The following is a 22893-nucleotide window of genomic DNA, read 5'->3' as shown; positions in this document are numbered from 1 at the left end:
AATCATTCAATAGCTTCATTACAGCATACACACATTACTTTCGGACAGTTGTTGGTATTTTAAGCAATATATGAGGTAAATTCCCTGTTTTGGGTTGACGCATGACAACTTACTAGCGTAAAAAGATAAAGGTTCACACTCCTTTTCTCCGCTCCACTGCCGCTGAGAGGCCGCCATCTTGTTTGAATTTTTTCTGAAATCTCCGAACCGGTCATGTGATCGGCTGCTAACATTCTGATTGGAGGATCTCAAAAAATTGCCCACGACCGATCTAACGTATCCAGATATACATTTGTTGCTCATTCTCAGTGGGAAAGTGCCCAAGCAACGTTGCTCGGCAACATTGCCCGGCAACATTGCTCAAAAAGTTGCCCCGTGTATCATCACCTTAAGCGTCTGACAGGAGCAACCTGTCTCATCAAACCCCTATTATATATTGAAGTATTGAGTAATAATAATTAACTACATGTACTTATTATAGGGTTAGGATTAGGGTATGGTTTGGGGTTAGTTGCATGTAATTATGCACAATTTATAGTAATTACTATAGTAACTACATGTAACATGTGTAACAAGGACACTGTAAAATAAAGTGTTACCAAATAAAGTGTGACCATTTTGTGTTAGATGATGCTAATATTTTTGTCTTCATATATTAATTGATTTGATACATACAGTGACACCTTCTAAAATGAACATGTTTTGAATTTCTGTATTGAAAATTATTATTATTATTATATTTTTTTGGGGGATTGGGGGAAGGCATGAAGTCAAAAATGTCAGAGTGTTGTCTTGATATCATAATCAAGAAAAAAGCCTCATTAGTATAATTATTGAAAATCGTGGTATTTTTTAATTAATTATTCATGAGATTTGTTACAAAAATGTTACTGTGAAAAATGTTTTTTAATATTTATTGAAAAAAACTTGATTTGTACACTCATGTATTCAAGGTACAAGGAAAATGTGTTATTACTTTTTACTTGATGGTTACACCACATGACATTTTTAGAGTCATTAAATTAAAACTTTTCTGGAAAATAATATACAAGTTTTTCCAAAACAATATAAAACGAACTTGAATACAAAGAGTACATTTCTAAGATGTGTTTTAAACTAATTTTTAAAAAGATTTTTCCTTCTTTTCATTGTGTAAACTCTTATTTGTCCCATTATCAGCTGGTCACAAATGCTTCACTTAGTTGTTCAAGAGCGTGTTTTTCCCCCACCAGTAAATATCTTACTCTGTGTATCATGTATGAGTTGATTTTGAGGCCAGCCCACGAGCAGCAGGTGATCCAGGAGCTGGAGGTGGAGAATATTCACCCATGTGGTGCCTGAACAGCAGGATAGATGAGATACACAGGCCCTTAACTGATCTGCCAATTATTTGGTCCTGATGGCCCAGCAGCAGGTGCATTTACCAGGAATGAGAGAAACGGAAAGAGAGAGGGAGAAAAGCAGAGAGGAATTGAGAGAAGCCCCTACCACCGAGTTAACATCTCTGCCTTTCCCTAAATCACTTGTTCTTTTTATCAGCATGGTGGCTTTGCTCCTGTCAGACCTCCCATTTAATTCCCTTCGTCTTTATATCGCTAGTCCTTAGATAGTTTCTCTTCTCTGTGGTAATCCATCCTATTCTACATGGTAATGGTCCATCAGTGGCAATCAATATTTCATACAGAAATAACCCAACTTGAGTGTTCTTGTCTAACCCGCCCTCCCCCCAGCCCCAGGGTCATCAAAACTGTTATTTCAGGAAAAAGAGCCCTGAGCATGCATTAGGACGTGGAGGAGAAGGGCCAGACATCAATCATTCATGATACACTGCTGCCTGCCAGGAGAAACACAATGATTTATGCAACACTTGTTATGACGCCTCGGTACAGTCCGGTCGCTGCGCTGCCATGCTTCGTGACTTGCAATGATGTTCCAATGAGGCATTTTTAAACACCTCTGATGACTGGCTCAGATCAGATGTGCTTTCTTTTGGTCAGAAAATTTTCTAAGTAACATTCAAGACCCCAAGTTTTTTTTATTTATAATGTTTTTTTTTTTTAAATTATTAGACCATATGTGCCATATGTTTCTTAAATTTTGTTGCACACTAAAATCATGCTAACACAAATCTTTCATTTATTATATGTGTAACCCAAATTTTATAGGGTATGTTTACATGACAACAATGTACTAAATATGAACAAGATTTCCTTTACTTTTTTTGCGTACATACAACGTTGTCAAAATGATCCCCGTTCACACGGATCCGCGAAAACGACTAAAAACGCTGTGCTATGCTTCCAGGCCAGTAGTTGGCGATGTTTGTACAGAAACACATGTGCCTTACGTAATACGCATGTACATGAGGTCACCGTTTTCACAAATTTGTGTTTTTGTTTTTTACATGGGGTCAATAATGGTATTGTTTTCAAAAACTTGCACTTTAAACCCGTTTTAAAAAACCCCCTCAAAAACAGTTGTTGTGTAAATGAATGGCCAAAATGCATAAAAATGTTTCCGTTTTAGTTGAAAGCAGTGTCACCCCAAGGTTTATTTTTTATTTTATTTAAATTAATTTTGATTTATTTAGCATTGTCACAAATGCTTTCAACTTCCTGTTTCAAAAGGTAATGCATGAGCACTGAACAGAAAACTGTGCTTGTCAAATAATTTCATGGGGTCTTTAAAGTCAAAACTTTCTTAGACCAACATAAACCTTCTCACACCATTATCCTTAGTTGAGGGCTATTAGGGAGTTAGCTAAGGGAATTTGGCAGGAATACTAGACCTTCCAAGAAAGCATCTCTCACAGATTGTATGATTCATTGCAAGGTAGCTCTAAAATAAATAATATTCTACACAATATGTATACAGTATGTATGGTAATAAATAAAATATACTGATAATATACAAACAATAATATATTATAATACTATACAATACTATTGTATACAGATAATAAACTGTACATAATAATAAAGAAACAAATATCTCCTCACACGTGGCCTTTAGAAGCAAAAGAAAAAAAAGAAACAAGGCGGGACTCAAGGTAAGATCCATCTGCAGGCTTTATTAAACAGAGTTCGAAGTTAAACAGGCAATGGTCAAACAGTGGCAAATGGGTATGGCAGAGAGCAGGCAGAATCATAGTAGAGGAACAGGCAAAGAATCAGGGCAGGCAGATAGCGTTCACAAAACCAGGAAACAGTAAACAATCCAAAGGTCCAAAGGGCAGGCGGCAGAGATACGACCACGGGGAACAGACAGGATCAGAAACAGGCAGACAGACAGGGTAAATAACGCTCAGAATTGTACACTGGGTGAAACAAGACCTCGCAATGTGTGTGTGTGTGAGTGAGAGTCCTTTATAGTCCAGGTAAAGAGCTTCAGGAGTATGTGGCAATAGGTGATTGGTGGAGTGAGTACAGGTGATAGGCAAGGAGGATGCTGGGAAGTGTAGTCTGGAACTGACAGGATTCGTGACAGGAAGATTGTTTTCAAATGAGATATTTGTGAGAATAGACACAGTTATCAGGGTAATTTCGAGTTGCACTTGTATTAACTCCAGAAGTTATGATGTCACTTTCTTTCTCAGTGGCAGATTTTAGCACCTGCTCAGATCTGTCTATTACTAGGAGTCCTTGAGAAAGTTACCAAAGAATTTATATGTGTGAAAATTTCACTGCAACCTTTTACCTCTATACAATGTGTTTTTTTAGTGACCATAATGCTTTGGGTCTTTTTCTAGAGTGGAAAATACTGTTTGTACTTCCAATTCCAATTCTAAGCACCATTATTAATTTTGCATATAATTGTTTTAGAACACGTAACTGTAAGTACTAAAGGTACTTATCAAAGGTACTAGAACACCTTATCAACCGCATAGCAACACCTTAGCAACACCTGATAAACCACCCAGTACATCTCAGAAACTGCATAACAATGTGCTAAAATCCAATAAAGACACCTTAGCAATGCACTAGAAACCACCCACTACACTTTAGAAACTGCATAGTGATGAGGCAAAAAAAAAACAAAAATCCCTCTCAGAACACCTTAGCAACCGCATAGCAAAGTCCTGCCAATCACCCACAATGCACTTATCAACACTCTAGAAGCAACCCAGTACACTTTAGAAAAAGCATAGCAACATTGCAAAAACACTCAAAAAACATTAGCAGCCCTGAAACACCCTGAGCACCCTAACCAGCACCTTAGAAACCACACAGCACTGTTCCAAAACACATTGGAAACCTCACAGCAACATCCTGGCAACCAGAACACCCTAGCAACACCCTATATAAACCACTCAGAACAACCTAGAAACTGGATAGCAACATTGAATAAAACACTCAGAACAACTTAGAAACCACATAGCAACACCCTGATAATGCTTTAGAAACCACCCAATACACCTTAGCAACCACAAAGCAACACCCTAACAACTCCCTAGAAACCACCCAGAACACCTTAGATACCACATCACAATGCTGAAAAAGACAAATCAAAAATCGTAAATATTAAACATGTCTGATCTGATCGGGGCGGCCCCGATTTGTGTGAGAGCAGATCAGGAGGTGCAAGATTCGATCTGTGAACGCCTCACATTACCAGATAATCTGCGCCGAACACTGGAACATGGAATCAGGGGAAATCGGCCTAAAACTCCTGTAGCGAGAGCCCGGCTTTAGCAACCATACGGCAACATGCTTAAAACTACTAAAATGCCTTATCATGGTGGTTTTGCACAGGTTTTGCATGAGCAAATGTTTTTTTTTTTTTAATTGTCACTTTTACACTCACATTGGATTGTAAATGAAAGTTGTACATTTCCAGCAGTACCAGCGGTATTAAGTATTAAAAGTATTAAAAATGTATGCCTTCCCAAGTCTGTAATCAGAGAGGATTAAAAACAGCTCATGTCAAACACCTCCACAGGGCTTTTTGATGTGGCAACCTTTTCTCTCCTTTTCCACATGTTCTTTCATGTATGTGAAGAGCACAGCTCTCTGCCACTTTCTGTCAAGTTTAGTCAAGAACTCTGGCAATAGAAGCCTATCAAAGTGAATTTCAGACTCTTCCTACTCTGCTCGCTCCAGACACTCGCTCACTGTTGCTCTTAAAATCTCAGAGTGACGAAGATGTTGGAGCAGTGCTGTCAAGGTCTTGGCTGTCTGACCGTCTGCAGTGAAATTAATGTCTGTGCTGCAGCCATTTGATGTCTGTCTTCTTTCAAAAGCTCGCAGGATGTCATCTTCTGCCCCATATACGCAATCCTACCCTTAAATGATCTTGGTCAGATCGAAGCTCTACAGCTGTTAAAGCAGACACATTACGGCAGACCAGAATGCACCTTCCAGAAGAGCCTGTTTTATCAAATGACTCAACAGAAACTTAACGAGTGTGTAACTTGGTTTGCATATAAACAGCCACTCGTGTCAATTGTGTGGCATTTTGACAGTGTGGTTAGTGATGTGAGTTTGTGGCATGGTGAAAGCATGTATGTGTGTGTGTGTGTGTGTTGCTCTCCGCTGTGGTGTGCGGTGATGTGGGACTGACAGGCATGGACTGTAGCCCGGACCTCCCTCTGTAGGAGGCTTTGGGCAGCATAGGCCTGATTAGGCAACATGAGGCAGGCTGAGTGTTGACATCATCCCCTTAATAACTCCTTCACCGCTCAGACACACCACCCACATGCACACATGCTTCCTGCCGATCATTACTGCATACGCCCTGGGATAATAAATGCGACACCCAGAGCCAGAGCATGGCTGATAGGACGACACCTGTCACAGATCTCCTCACTATGGCCACTATGACACATTCGACATGCAAAACCAGATGATGGACCTCAAATTAAAGGGATGTGATCATTTACTCACCCTCATGTCGTTCCATACCTGCTTTTGTCCATATACAATGACAGTCAGTGGGGTCCAAAGCATATGGACTGCACAGACAAGAAAACAGATATATATTTTTTTAAAGGTTTTTTTTTGTGTGTGTGTGTGTGTGTGTGTGTGTGTGTGTGTGTGTGTGTGTGTGTGTTCCATGAAAGAATGTACACTAACATTCAAAAGTTTTTTTTTTCTCTCATGCTCACCAAGGCTGCATTTATTTGGTCAAAAATACGGTAAAACCAGTAATATTATTACAATTTAAAATAACGTTTTCTATTTAAATATATTATAATGACAACATAAGGGAGAGTGGGGGACAACCTAACAGTATTATTAGGGGGGCAAGATCTGCTTGGTTGCAAACATTCTTCCAAATATCTTCCTTTGTGTTCAGTAGAACAATGGAAAAATGTTTGGGAGTGAATGATGACAGAATTTTCATTTTTTGGGTGAACTATCCGTTTAAAATGTTACAAGACAAACTAAAATATTTTGTACAATCATTAACTTTTTCATATAAAATAATGGCTACACAGCATAGTTCAAAGCATAATACTTATTAATCATTTCTGAACATTGATTCTCAATCTTTATTAACCGTTTTCTCATGATGTCTCAATAGAATTCATAAAAGTTGTTAATGTGAATTATATCGCTAACATCATAGAATAGAAAAGTTCTAATAGAGGCACATTGTAACGTAGTGTTACTGGGATTTAACCTCAGCTAGTGTCTTCTGCTGATTAGAAAAGCATTAAAGAACTATCTACACTGCTAAATAACAGACTGTAGATTAAAATAATAGCATTTTTGTCTCATTTTATATAAACACTAAAAACTACTTCAGGAAGAAATGTACTTTTGCTATATAAATGTTCAGTGATATCTCCCAAAGATTTTTTAATTTTGGTGCAGTTTTTTTTTCTATGAATACATTAAGTTTTGTCATGCTGGCATGTGTGGAAACCTTTAAACCATATGTGTTACAACTAGCTCCATGTTAAGTTGTGCCCCTCTCACCCCTACATCTGAAACAGAAATCTTTTGTAACAAAAATACAAAGTTCTGTCATGAAACTCTAGATGGCGCAGGCTAATAGGTCCTTAGCTCATCCTGCTCATAATCACATCATTATCTATAGGACACATATCTATTGGTTCCTGCTGTATCAGTAGCCAATGAGCTACTGAACGCTTCAGAAACCCTCCACCTTCCCCAGCTCCACCTGTATAGATCTGCTATGGGTAATTCATGTACATTATATTGTACAGCAGCTGTCACGATCACCAGTGAGAGTGCCCTATCAGCCACTAGAGGGCACTCCATCCCGGACTCTCATTTCCACCCGTTACATGGACTACAATTCCCATACACACTCACCCGACTCATTATCCATGTTCATTGCACCCAGCTGGACTGTATTATGTTATTAGTGTCTGTCTATTTATACTGAGTTGTGTCTGTCATTGGTTGTGGTTCGTTGTTTTGTTACATGCACGTTATATTTCTGGCTTTTGTTTGTGAACTGTCTACGTGGAGTTTGACCTTTGCCTTTCCGCTCCAGTGAGTCCGCTCCAGCCAGTGAGTCCGCTCCAGAGCCCGCTCCAGCCAGTGAGTCCGCTCCAGAGTCCGCTCCAGCCAGCGAGCCTGCTCCAGAACCCACTCCAGCCAGTGAGTCCATTTTGGGTGAGCCACCGCATCACCCTTGTAAGCGGAGGAGAAGGAGGAAGAGAGCTTCCTCCGTCCTACAAGGCCTGGAGACCACTCTAAGGGTGGTTCGTGGGTTCTCCAAGCGCCTTGCCCTGCCGGCGCCAACGAAGCGCCTTGCCCTGCCAGCGCCAACGAAGCGCCTTGCCCTGCCGGCGCCAACGAAGCGCCTTGCCCTGCCGGCGCCAACGAAGCGCCTTGCCCTGCCGGCGCCAACGATCCCGAGCAGCCCGAGCCCGCTGCCGTCCCAGGGCAGCCCGAGCCCGCTGCCGTCCCAGGGCAGCCCGAGCCCGCTGCCGTCCCAGGGCATCCCGAGCCCGCTGCCGTCCCAGGGCAGCCCGAGCCCGCTGCCGTCCCAGGGCAGCCCGAGCCCGCTCTCTCTGATACGGCCACGGGGGCCGTCACCGAGCTGCCCGCTCTCCCTGATACGGCCACGGGGGCCGTCACCGAGCTGCCCGCTCTCCCTGATACGGCCACGGAGGCCGTCACCGAGCTGCCCGCTCTCCCTGATACGGCCACGGAGGCCGTCACCGAGCTGCCCGCTCTCCCTGATACGACCACAGAGCACCCTTGGCTAGCCCTGCTGTCAACCAAGCCGTCTGTCCTGCCACCGTCGTCCAGGCTTCCTGCCCTGCTGCCACTGCCCCGGCCGTTGGAACCGTTGGAACCCGCCTGGTCAGTTCCGCCAGCACCGCCCTGGCACTCAGCCAGGATTCCAGAGGCGCTGGCACCAGCCTGGTCAGTTCCTCCAGCACCACCCTGGCACCCAGCCAGGACTCTAGAACCGCTGGAACCAGCCTGGTCAGTTCCTCCAGCACCACCCTGGCTATCAGTTGGGGACCCTGGATCTGGCCCGCCATCCCTCCCCCTAATCCTCCTCCTGTCCACCTCCCTCCTGAGTTTTTGTGTTTTTTTTTTTTTTTTTTTGGAGTGGTGGAGCGTCTGGTAGCTGCTCCTTTGAGGGGGGGTAATGTCACGATCACCAATGAGAGTGCCCTATCAGCCACTAGAGGGCACTCCATCCCGGACTCTCATTTCCACCCGTTACATGGACTACAATTCCCATACACACTCACCCGACTCATTATCCATGTTCATTGCACCCAGCTGGACTGTATTATGTTATTAGTGTCTGTCTATTTATACTGAGTTGTGTCTGTCCTTGGTTGTGGTTCGTTGTTTTGTTACATGCACGTTATATTTCTGGCTTTTGTTTGTGAACTGTCTACGTGGAGTTTGACCTTTGCCTTTCTTGGGATTTATGTTTTGGATTCACCAATAAATGCTGCAACTGGATCCTAACATCTTGTCTGTGTGCATCCGTGACAGCAGCAGCATGTATTACTTGCTCACAGCAGAGTGTCATGTATGTATTGACAGTAGCAAGTCTCGTATTTGCTCTGCAGCAGCGTAGCAGATCTTTTCCGCCAAGACCACACATATCATCATTGTCATACTCATTACCATGCCAAACACTCCGAGAGTTGTCATGACAGAAATGTTTTTGTTGTCGCTTTTGATCAATTTAATGCATCGTTGTTGAATAAAAGTATTAATTTCCTTCAAAAAAAGTTTTAGAATGACAAGTAGTCAGTAAATGTTGACAGTAATTTCATTATTTTGGCGAACTATCCTTTTAAAATGTTATTGTTTGTGAAATTCCTGCATTTTACACACCCCTCTCAGTTTTCACTGTGGCAATGCGATTACTTCCAGAAATAACAAACCCTCGGCCTCTGATTTAAAGGGATAGTTCACCCAAAAATGAAAATTTGATGTTTATCTGCTTACCCCCAGGGCATCCAAGATGTAGATGACTTTTTTCTTCAGTCGAACGCAAATTATGATTTTTAACTGCTGCCGTCTGTCAGTCAAATAATAGCAGTGATTGGGAACTTGAACAATAAGAGTCGAAAAAACTTCCATAGACAAATCAAAATTAAACCCTGCGGCTCGTGACGACACATTGATGTCCTAAGACACGAAACGATCGGTTTGTGCGAGAAACCGAACAGTATTTATATAATTTTTTACCTCTAATACACCACTATGTCCAATTTCGTTCAGCTTTCGGCTAGTGAGGTCTGATCGCGCTCTGACAACGGAAGTGATGTCTCGCGCTCATTGAAGTATATGGGCGAGACATCACTTCCGTCTTCAGAACGCGTTTTTTGACCTCACTAACAGGAAGCTGAACGAAGTTGGACATAGTGGGGTATTAGAGGTAAAAATTATATAAATAATGTTCGGTTTCTCGCACAAACCGATCGTTTCGTGTCTTAGGACATCAATGTGCCGTCACGAGCCGCAGGTTTTAATTTTGATTTGTCTAAGCAAGTTTTATTTACTGTTATAGTTGAAGTTCCCATCTACTGCTATTATTTGACTGACAGACGGCAGTGGTTGCAGTTAAAAATCATAATTTGCGTTCGACGGAAGAAAAAAAGTCACCTACATCTTGGATGCACTGGGGGTAAGCAGATGAACATCAAATTTTCATTTTTGGGTGAACTATCCCTTTAACTTGATTCACGTTATCGGCTCAGACTTGTCTTTATCGCATGTGCATAAAACTGATGTGTCTTGTTCAATCCAAAACTGTTTAATAATCCCTTTTACATTCCATAGCTCTCCAAGTCAAACATGTCTCCCTTTCTGCAGCTTCGTTGAGGTGGCCTGGCTTCTTTGGGCCCTTTGTGTGTGTGGTCCTTACCAGGGTGGCAACCGCACGGCTTGAGTCCGTCCTTTGTGGCGGCCCGCGTTCTGCTTCTGGGATTCGCCGTGGCGCGCTCTCTCCTGCTGCCAGGCCGCCCCTCCCTTCTCAATGAGAGACGTCGAAACCAAATATTTACACAAGGAACTGCTGGAATGCAGGGCTGTTGTAACTGTACGCTGTTCAAAAGCCTGTTGAAATAATAGCCAGAGGTGTTTTGACTCATCAGAGAACCTGAGCAGGGTTCCTTTGATGTGGCTGTGAATGGCGTTTTGTTAAATCAGCTGTATAACGTTCCTCTCTTTTGATTTGTTTAAAAGTGGTGCCCGTTTAAGAGTCTATCCTGTGTTGCTGTTGAAAAGTATCTTGCTTGTCCCTTTACAACTTTGACAATGTTTTTGACAATGAAATATTTGCAATTTGTACTGAAATCGTGCAACTGTGCTACTGACTGTATTTTATTGGTTACTTGGCTTCTATTACTGTGGTGATGGACTAGGTTGTCCTTACTTATTTTTCTACACTGTAAAAAAACCCCCCAAAAAACAGCATTTTTACAAAATATAACTGGCAGCTGTGGTTGCCAGAATAATTAAAAAAAATAAATAAATAAAAAATACAGTAAAAGTATAAATATATTTACATAACAACCTGTACATTTTACAATTTAAAACTGTAATTAAAAAGGGTAAATCCAACAGCCCTTTTCTGCTGAATTAGCAAGGCCATGCTGCAACTAAAATCGGTTTTGCACTTTTGACGTATACTCAAATCCACCATAATAACACTGCCGGGTAAAGAGAAAAACCACAAGATGAATCAAAGTTTAAAAAAGTAGCTTTTCCTCAAGCTGAGGTAAATACTAAGAAGGTGCAGACAGTGATGTCATACAGATATGACACTAAAATAATGCAGTAAACATACATTTAACAACATAAAATTTAACATAAAACCCTAATGTAACTGATGAGAAAATTGAAATTTTGAAAATTGAAAACACACAGAGAATTGTGGGATTGTCAGTTTATGGGTTTTCACTGTAAATTATAAGTTGATTTGTTCTTTTTATTTAAAAAGTAAATTTCCTGTTTGATCTATTTTTTTCTCCATATATAATATGGGAACTTACTAACCAATTACCAGGTTTTTACTGTTGCATTTTAACAGTATTTTACAGTTAAAAGTAATTATAGTCATTAAAATCATACAGTCATTTTTACAGTGTATATATAAACACTACTGTTGAAAAGTTTGGGTCAGTAAGATTTTTAATGTTTTTGAAGTCTTTTATGCTCACCAAGGCTGCATTCATTTGATCAAAAATACAGTAAAACAGTAATATCGTGAATTATTATTACAATTTTAAAATGTAAATTATTCCTGTAATGGCAAAGCTGAATTTTCACGTCATTGCTCAAGTCTTCAGTGTAACATGATTCTTCAGAAATCATTCTAATATGCTGATTTGCTGCTGAAGAAACATTTCTTAACATTATCAATGTTGAAAAGTTATGCTGCTTATATTTTTCTGGAAACCAGATTCTTTGATGAAAACAAAGTTAAAAAGAACTACATTTATTTGAAATAGAAATCTATTGTAATATTATAAATGTCTTTACTGTCACTTTTGATAAATTGAATGTGTCGTTGCTAAATAGAATTGACTAATTATCCAACAAACTCAAGGGTAAAGCAGAATATTTATATTCTTTTGAATATATAAAAATACAATGCAATGGTGAGTCTGTGAAGCAAATATGACTAAAGTGTGATTTCATGCTCCGGTCTATACTTCAAATCAGGTGGCCGAGTTGCATATCCTAATGTATTATTGAGCATCATTTACTCCCCCTCAAGTTGTTCCAAACCTGTATAAATTTCTTTGTTCTACTGAACACAAAGGAAGATATTTTAAAAACGTTTGCAACTAGGCCACTTTTGGGCACCATTGAATTCCATAGTATGAAAAAAAAAAAAAAATACTGTGAAAGTCAGTGGTGCCCAAGAACTGTTCGGTTTCCCACATTCTTCAAAGTATCTTCCTTTGTGTTCAACAGAACAAAGAAATGTATAGCGGTTTGGAACAACCGGAGGGTGAGTAAATGATGACTGAATTTTCTTTTTTGGGTGAACTATCCCTTTAAAGCCCCATCTACACTTGGTACTATCCAAATAGAGATTCAGAAAGAGATACATTTTGTCATTGCAATAGATAAAGGTACAGATACAGATAATGGTTTCATTGCACATCCTTATTACTGTATATGAAAAATCATTCAAGTTTCACAAGTTAAACAATAAAAAGTAGGCTATGGCTTCTGCAGAAGCATCATGAAAGTATAAGTTCTTAGTTTAACGCTCTTCAGCTGTGCAGTGCATTGTGTGAGAAAGAGAGCGGAGCGCTCACACGGTTCTGGTTGGCTGTTATGATGTTGCTTTCTGCGTAGACAGACAATTGTGTTTCATGAGGCCTGAATGAATAGACAGCTACCAGGCCAGACAGAAAGTGGCTACATCTGTTGGTTTATTGAAAAGCATTTTGCTCATTGGAGTCTGTCAGAGTCTGATATTACCTGAATCCCTTTTTTCTTATCTATGTGAAACATTGGTAGGGTACAAAAGGGGCTCAGTGAAACAATTTATGCTATAACAAGATAATGTCCCTCTCACTACATTCATTAAGCTTCATGTGTTGGCTGTATCTCTCCACGGCATTCCAACACAATGCTTTGTGTGTCGGTCAATTGTTCTGCTGTAAGTGACGGCAGTGACCTTTGTTATCAGCCTATTATTCCTTTGTCTTTTACCTGCCATCTTGTAGCGCTGGGTCTGACAGGAGTGTGTGGCCTAAACCATTTAATATCAGATAGTGTACCGCATTGTTATGCCACCAACTTGACATACACTCAACCAGGACTAACTAGAAATAAACTAGCCTGGAAAAGTCATGGTCTTTTCAGATAGGAAAATCTGTTTTTATTATTTTACATGTCATCTTTTGGAGACAAAACTGCACTGATATGGAAATTTTCCCCTATGCTGATTACTGATTATTTTATTTGTGTTTAAAAATAGAATAACGTGGGATGCCATTTTGATTGTGGCTATAATTTGTTGCCTTTAAAGGTGCCATTGAATATTTATTTTTGTACAAGATGTAATATAAGTCTAAGGTGTCCCCTGAATGTGTCTGTGAAGTTTCAGCTCAAAATACCCCATAGATGTTTTTAAATTAATTTTTTTAACTGCCTATTTTGAGGCATAATTGGAAATGCGCCGATTCAGGCTGCGACCCCTTTAATTGCTCGTGCTCTCCGCCCCCTCCCGAGCTCTCGACTCTGTCACTGCATAAATAAAGTTCACACAGCTAATATAACACTCAAAATGGATCTTTACAAAGTGTTCATCATGCAGCATGTCTAATTGCGTAAGTATGGTATTTATTTGGATGTTTACATATGATTCTGAATGAGTTTCAAGCTATGCTCCGTGGCTAAAGCTAACATTACACACTGTTGGAGAGAATGAAGTTGTGTTTATGAATTATACAGACTGCAAGTGTTTAATAATGAAAATAGCGACGGCTCTTGTCTCCGTGAATACAGTAAGAAACAATGGTAACTTTAACCACATTTAACAGTACATTAGCAACATGCTAACAAAACATTTAGAAAGACAATTCACAATTATCACTAAAAATATCATGTTATCATGGATCATGTCAGTTATTATTGCTCCATTTGCCATTTTTCGCTGTTGTCATTGCTTGCTTACCTAGTCTGATGATTCAGCTGTGCACAGATCCAGACGTTAATACTGGCTGCCCTTGTGTAATGCCTCGATCATGGGCTGGTATATGCAAATATTGGGGGCTGATACCAATATGGCTGCCAATGCATCTTGAATCATTGTGTAAAACAGAAAATATGTGCTTTTAAAAATAGTTCATTCAGACTACCCCCATTTCCTTCCTTCAGTTTGATTCAAACGAGGCCCAAACCTGGGATCTATGACATTCCAAACAAATGGCGTTCTACATCAGAGTGCTTTTCATTTATCAGACCCTCATTTGACACTCCCATTTCCAGAGGCCCACTCTTCCCCTCCAGCAGCTCTCACAGGACAGGAACAGGGCACATTCACCCTGCATCAACTTTACTGTAAGCCTTCTGCTTCAGTTATCTGTCAGAGAAACGTAAACACTAAGGGAGGCTCGCACGCACGTGGAACACGCTGGGAAAGCAGCTCCGCTGTGAATGTTTATAAGTGCTTATTATGGCGGTTAATGCCCCTCTGTGATTTACAGGCTGTTCTTGAAATCGAATGTTTAACTTTGGCCAATAAAGCTGTGTGAATCAGCTCATGACTCACCTTTTCTGACTGAACATATATGAGCAAATGTGTGTTTAGAGTACTTTTGGTTTACACAGCTAAGACCACCATCACATAAGGAGATATTAAAATACTGAAAGGAGTGTAAATATTCCAGAAGTTTCGTATTTGTCTTCTGTGTGTTTCAAAAAGATGGTCAGAGCATAATGGAAACACATGGTATAGTGTTGCTGTGGTTTTGCCCCTGCAGTGATGAGCTGAAGAACACCTGTATTGGGGAGTAACTAACTAAAAGTGTTGATGATATTAACAGCTACATTTTTCAATAGCGTGACAGCACTTCAGCTGTTTTCAGAGTAAACCTGTATATCTTCTCTAACAAATTGTAGTATAGCAGCTTTAATGAGACAAAATGCTACATCCTTATATTTTTAAATCTACCGCACACACAGCTGTACAGTAGAGTGTGCATACTGTCCTCTCATTTACAACGCTGAAATGCCTGATTCACTTTACTGAATTAGTTCATTCGGACACAAATTATTTTTAAAAAGTGATTCTAATTCCTGCGATGCATTTTAGATAAATGCTTTTTTTTTTTTTTTTATAACAAAGTATTTAGTTAAATTCTGCTTTTAAATGATCATATTTTTAACTTAACAATATAAATTATGGTGTATTGTAGTTTACCTGTTTAATGCTGTCAGATAACTGAGATTTTTTTTTCATTCAAAGACTGAAAAAAGTTAGTTTATTCCTTTTTTTTGTGCCATAAAAATTTGACTGATGAAATAAAAAATATATTATCTGTAGCTAAAGATATTGCACCCTTTTATAAACTTTAATGTATACTTTTATACTGTAGGCAGTAAAATTGTAGACAGTTATTGACAGTAATAAAGGAGGAAGCTGCACGTGGTCACTAGGAATTCACAGAACAGTAAAAAAATATTTTGACATTGTTTCTGGGATGACATATCAGTGCCTGTATATTATAACTGTATATGTTATCAAGTGATATAATGTTAATATACCAATTTTGAACTAACAAAATCTTATTTTTTACCTTAAAGAGGACCTATTGTGCCCTTTTCACAAGATGTTATATAAGTCTCTGATGTCCCCAAAATGTGTCTCTGAAGTTTCAGCTCAAAATACACCATAGATCATTTATTATAGCTTGTCAAATTTGCCCTTATTTGGATGTGAGCAAAAACACACCATGTTTCTGAATTGTTAGTGGATAAATATGTAGTTGCCGTGGAGTCGATTCAACTCATCGACTAGCATGTGCCGTCATGTTAATATTTTGTGCAAATCCAGCATTGATTGACCCTCGTTTGTGAAGCAGTCTGGCGTAAAATGATGGCAACACTCTACTACAACAACTCTTCCTCTTCTCTAAAGCAGCACAACATGGCCTCGCCCCCTTTGTTGTGTGTTCCTGGGGGCAGGGTTTATGTCAATTTTGGGGTTTGTGATGTCACCCCACCCCACCACAAAAGTTAAAAAAGTGAAATCATAATCAAGGACCCCTTTAAAATGTACTCATAGCCATTATGATGATACAATTGGTAAAACAGAAAGTCACATGATGAATCATAATACATTGTAAATGGCCTCTCCATGAAACATGACCAACAGTCAAATATACGGTAAATAGGGTCAAATCTGACAAAGACAAAACAAACAAGATTAAAATAATGCAATATATATTAAAGTGTAACTTCGCCGTATTTCAGCCCACTTTGTATTGTTACAATGTTGGTAGTATATGTAAATGAACAATCTTTACTCATTCTCTGTGTTACCCGGACAGAGAAATTTATTTTTTCCCCTCTGTTTTGCCTAAAGGCAGGAACACACCAAGGCTAAAGTTGGTCCTCGTTTGCTTTTTTTCAGCCGATTCGACATGTTGAATCAACGTCGGAGCTCGTCGGTCTCGTCAGTTGGGCCATCTGATCATTCTGATTAGCTGTTTAGCTACTGCCTCCTGCTGGTACGGAAAGGCATTTCATCTTGCGCAGGCGGAGAACGGACGTGCTACTTGGTCGTCGGCAGTCGAACGTCGGTTTGGTGCGTCAGTCCAAGTTTGCTGCCGACGTGAGCCAATCCCACAGTCTGCTTTCGTCGCCACTAGTTCATCGGCGTCGGCTGCCTTAAAACACTCGCAGTGTCGAAATCAAATACTTCCCCACTATATAGTATGTGAAAAACAGTACTCCAAGAGAGTAGTATGTCCGAATACATAGTAATCGGAAAAGTACCTGAATGACTTAATACTTCCGCAGAGATTCTTAAATGTGCATTTGATGGACACTTTACTATCCCATGAGGCCATGCATTCTCTCCATATTTATGATTTTTGCAGCTTTCAACCACTGCCTACTATGCATCGGATCCTTCACTGGAAATGGACAGTAATTCACTCCAGTTAAATGTTTACTCTTTAAATTCTTGCACCCGGATCAATACAAGTCAACACCATTATAACTAAAAGTTTGCTAAGAAGTATTTCCTATTAAAGCAAAATGGTATTTGACTCTGATCAAGCGTATACAGCAGACTGGTGGGAATGACCTTGGACAGCAACATTCCCAGTGCATTATGGGTGTTGTAGTTTTTATATATTCGGCAAAAGGGAAGACCATAGCCATTTTTTCTTTGTTTTCTCGGTTGCACTTTATTTTACAGTATGTGTACTTACATGTACTTACAGTGTACTTACCTAAGAAAGTACTGGGTAATATAAGGTAACTATATTGATTATAGGTTTAGGATTAGTACCTAGTTATTACCCAGTAATTGCAATTACTAAGTACATGATGGGGAACAGGTCTGTAAAATAAAGTGCTACCGTTTTCTCTAGTCAGGTACCACCGATTTCAATTTTTTCCCGCCTTTCTACTGCATAGGCAGCCAAGTTTTATAGAAAGCAAATTTTGCCAGCAGTGAAGTATCCCTGTAGTCAATAGTGTAGCAACAGAAAATGTAACACAAAACTCCTTAATGTACATTACCGATAACAAAAATAAGAAAACAATATTAATTATGTATAAAAATAATATTATGTGATGTGTCTTCTGGGAATGTCCTTTTACTATTTTTCATTGTAAATCATATGGTACTTCTCAAAAAGTTTGACTATTACAGTAAAATTACATATAACACATTTAATTACATATTTTACTGTATTTATTGTAGCTTTTAGCATAGCAGCTAAGCTGGATGAGTATTTTTCATTACATTCATTTTATTATATTTGCATCTGTGTATGTTCTCCACTTTTTTCCTTTTTTTTTTGCAAGTGTAGTTGAGATTTCCTGCAGACTGAAAAATGATTCCTGAAACACTGTCAGAAAAGGGAGACAGCAGCTAGTTGTCAGAAGCAGTACAAACAGGCTTTACACAGCCTCCAGACTGTTAGAGGTCAGCAGAGGACCAAAACACAGAATCTGTTCCTGGACCAGACTGCATGTCCTGGGGCGGCTCAGCAGGAGCTCGGTTATAATTTGTCTAAAAGTGCTGGAAGCCGTCTCAGTGGAGCTTGGCTGAACAGCCCACAGTCATGTCGTCAAAGCAGAGAGACGGCTTAGTCTGTAAGGGCCAGAGTGTGAATGTCACTCTGGCTTGTCTGAACATGGCACAGTACGTTGACATGGGACAGGAAGACACAAGGGGGTTAAGTCTGTGCAAAGGTGCAGGACTAGATACTAGAAAGCAAGAGAGAGACCAGAATATAATTCTTTGCCCTGTCTTTGGACTCCTCTCAGTTCCTTGGAGCTTCCTCTTAAGAACTGGGTCACACCGACAGAAAAAGAGAAAACGTGCACGAGAGAGAGAGTTAATAGCACATAGAAGACTCTCTAGCAGGACCTGGAGGAAATGAAAGCACTTAGGAGATAGTTTTGTCAGTGTCAGGCAAAGTCCATGTCTATTTTTATCTGTCACTGTGGTTCTGAATACAGTTTAAGAAAAAATTACATTTTGTGATTTTGGCTGTAATAGTCAGATTGTGTGTTTTTTTTTTGTTTTTTTTTTAAGCTGCAACATTTTGCATGTTGAGTATTGTAAATGATGTGCTATATGTGAATAAAGTTTTCCTTTTCAGTTTTGATAATATGAGTCATGAAGAAAAATAAATAAATTCATATTAATTTAGAGGGATGCATGTAGCAAGCTCAATTTGCATATTTGCCTATGTTTTCCTCATCATTTTGTTGTTTGTTTGCTCTGCGTCTTGAAATGGGGCATCAGGCTCATTGAATATTTATGCTTCTTAAGTGTTAATAATTGACACCGCTGGCATATTTTCCTTAGGAAGAGCTCACACACCCTGAAAAGAGAATTATTTTTCACTGATTCTTGGGTACTGGGACGAAACAAGACTAACAAAGAAAAAAAAAAAGTATATATATTTGTTCAGCAAGTACACTTTCATGTTTTTGGGTGCAATCTCTTTCTGCTTACAATTTCTTTATAAAAATGAGTGTTTTTCAATGCCATCACTCAATATGTACAGCTTCAGATACTGTACGAAAATAATGTGTTATATTGATTATAAATATATACAATCACCATTGGCGTCAATGAAGAGTGGTTTCAAAATGATTCTCATCTCCATCTATTGAATTGTCAACAAACTCAGAAAATATGGGTCAAATTGGTGTTGGCAAAATACCCATATTTTACAAATGACATGTTTACTAAATGAAATAGCCATCATCAGTTGATGAATTATGTTGGTGACACATAAAAAGCACAATTATTTATTTAAAATAACAAACATATTTAAAATATGAACATAGGTTCACAGAGGAATAATCTTTTTGTCAGGTAGTGTTTCCTTAAATATACGGAAGAGGATTAGGGCCAAGAAGTAATAAAAAAATAAAACCATCATGAGATTAAAGTTGTTAAATTTCGAGAATAAACTCATTAAATTTCCAGAAAAAAGTCGAGATAAAATGTTGAGAATAAACTTGTCAAATAACGAGAAAAAACTCATTAAATTTCGAGAAAAAAAATCGTTAAATTTCGAGAACAAATTTATTAAATTACGAGAATATATTCGTAATTTAATGACTTTATTCTCAACATTTTATCGACTTTTCTCGAAATTTAACAACATTTTTCTCATAATTTAACAAATTTGTTCATATAATTTAACAACTGTTTTCTCGTAATTTAATGACTTTATTCTCAACATTTTATCTCAACTTTTTTTTCTCGAAATGTAACGTAATTTTTCTCGTAATTTAACGAGTTTATTCTCAAAATTTTTTCTTGACTTTTTTCTTGAAATTTAATGAGTTTTTTCTCGTAATTTAACGAGTTTTTTCTCGTAATTTAACGAGTTTATTCTCAACATTTTTTCTTGACTTTTTTTTTTAAATATAACGATTTTTTTCTTGTAATTTAATGGGTTTATTCTCAACATTTTATCTCGACTTTTTTCTCGAAATTTAATGATATTTTTATCATAATTTAATGAATTTGTTCTCGTAATTGAACGACTTTTTCTCATAATTTAATGACTTTATTCTCAACATTTTATCTCGACTGATTTGAAATTTAATTCTCGAAATGTAATATTTTTTATCATAATTTAATGAATTTGTTCTCGTAATTTAACGACTTTTTTCTCGTAATTTAAGTTTATTCTCAACATTTTATCTCAAATTTTTTCTTGAAATTTAACGAGTTTATTCTCAACATTTTATCTTGACTTTTTTCTCAAAATTTAACAAGTTTTTTTGAAAATGTGATAATTTTGATGAAGAAAACCATCTGAAATGGCACATTTGTGTTAGGAATATTGTAGTAATCATCTCATGATTAAATTCAAAGTGACAATGTGGTTATTATTAAAAACTAATGGCAGGTTATAGCACATGTTTTGTCAAATTGTTCATGAATCAGTTTATTTATTTATTTATTTTTATATAACTTCCACACCCACTTTTAAGAATAAAAATGCATCATCTCCGGCATTGGCACAAATTTAATTTTCATCTCCTCTCTTTTTTCTCTTTCTCCTCTTCTCTCCGCAGACAAAAGTAGTTTCGGGATGCATTAGCCCTCGCTGCATCTGTCTTCCTCCGACAGCTCAGGAGTGAAAACAAAAGAAAGAATGAAAGAGAAGATGAGATAAGACAAGCCAAAAAGCAAGTGAAGTCATTCTTTTCTCTTTGCCTCCAGCTTTTAGTTAGAAAAGCCTTTATTCCCCAAATTCTGTCGTGATGCATTATGCATGAGCTAAACACCCCTCTCCTGCAGATGCTTCTTGCCTCCTTTCACTTTTTTTTCTGTGTACCGTTCTTCTTTTTGGCTCTCGGTATGTATCCTCCTCCTCCGCTCTCTTTTCCTTTCTCCCTCTTCCTTTGTGTCTTAGTACATTTTTTCACCCCCCCCATCCTCTCTCTCTCTCTGTCCTTGCTCTCTCATTCTATCCTCTCTGCCCTCTCGTGTTGCCTTGTTTGAAACACTAATGGCTTGGTACAAGTCATTTCCTCCCTAAGCGCTAACATGATTACTCTGTTTTTGTACTGTGTTTCTGTATGACAAATTTGTTTATGGGAAGAAAAGGCGTAAGAGAGAAAAAAAAAAAAAAAAACATCATCTAATGACCCCGCCGAACAGGCTTGCAGCACAAAGAGGCTCAAAACATCAAGCTTCTTGCAACAAAAGTCAATCTCTTTAATTACACAGTTCTAGTCAAAGGCTTTGAACATTATGCACGTCATCTGCAACTAATGTGTCTCACACAGACATGAACGCGAGTGGAGCTGAATATTAAACCAGTGATGTGGAAACTGATGATGAGCTTCAGAAACATACTCAGGCAGAAACAGAAAACAGAGTAATGGATTTAAAATGCCTACTGCATTCGCAAAAGCTTACTTAATATTCCAAGTCTTATGAAGTGAACTTAAATTTGCAGTCTGCAAGTGTAGAAGTGTAGTCAAACACAATTCCTTTCCTATGTTGCAGCTTTTACTACTTGACTAGTCGACCAATGGCTGCACAGAAATGAACATATTTCCATAGATTTACATGCAAGTTTTTCACATTGTATTTCATGATTTTCTTAATTAGTTTTGTGTTTGTTTGCTATAAAATATCTGAAGAGCATATTTTCTCAACATAAAAACTGTAGTAAGTGTTAAAATATCAAGACATTTCTAATTAAATATATTTGTCCCATTGGCAAATTAATGTTTTAAGCATAAATATACATTTATTTTGATTAAGTTTATCTGATAAAATAATAATAATAATTAATAATATATAATAAATATGGTGTCATAGCCTATATAAAGTAAATACATTTATATTTACTTATTGATTATATATGTGTATATATATATATATATATATATAATTTATTTTTTTTGCAGCTTAGTGTTAAATTATGAACTTGGCCCAACAGGCTCGGTTTTTAATTTAATAATTTTGGAACATATTCTATGCATGAAAACACTTTCTGTCATTGTCTGAACAGTTAATGAAAGTAAGATGTGTGGTGAATTAGCTTTATCACTTAGTCCAGCTATAGTATTTCTCATAAGCACATTCATACGCAAGTTCCTGACTAGATTGAATAGAGCATTCAGAAAATATATTGAAATCCTGCGGAGCCCCAGTGGTTTGAATGTTGTCTGAGCTGTATTCATACTGCCAATAGTGGATTTGCACTTTAATGAAGTGAATGGAGAAGAGGGGGGTGGAGGAAGAGTGAGAGCAGATAATGAAGGTCAGGTGTGTGTGTGTGTGTCAAAGAAGGGTTAGTGTTTGCACATCCAGACAGGACATGCCCCAGGGACCCTTAAGAATATGATTTGCAGGTAAAATCACATGCATAAAGCAGGTAAGACTGGTTACTATGGTTCAGTCAGACCTGCCAAAGACTGAAATATTAAATATAGGAAGTAATGCATAATTCCTGCAAGAGAGATTTCATTACAAACCAGTCACTACGCCAAGCTTTGTCAGGCCTTCACACCAGGTGTAATAATAGAAACAGCCTTTTTAGGTGTGTGCTTCATAGACTGACATTTTTCAGTTTGCTCTCCTAATGGAACTTATCTTGAAACATGGATGTGTGTTATCAGTTTATTTACCCCATAGCATTCCCAAGGTCTCTTCTGAATGGTAGGCCTATGTGTACCATAAGCGGTACAGTGGAATGCTAACAGGTTTAAAAAAACAAAAAAAACAAACACACATTCAGAATGCAGT

Source organism: Chanodichthys erythropterus, chromosome 13, assembly GCF_024489055.1.
Source record: "Chanodichthys erythropterus isolate Z2021 chromosome 13, ASM2448905v1, whole genome shotgun sequence".
NCBI lineage: Eukaryota > Metazoa > Chordata > Actinopteri > Cypriniformes > Xenocyprididae > Chanodichthys > Chanodichthys erythropterus.
Note: the sequence above shows the minus strand (reverse complement) of the source record.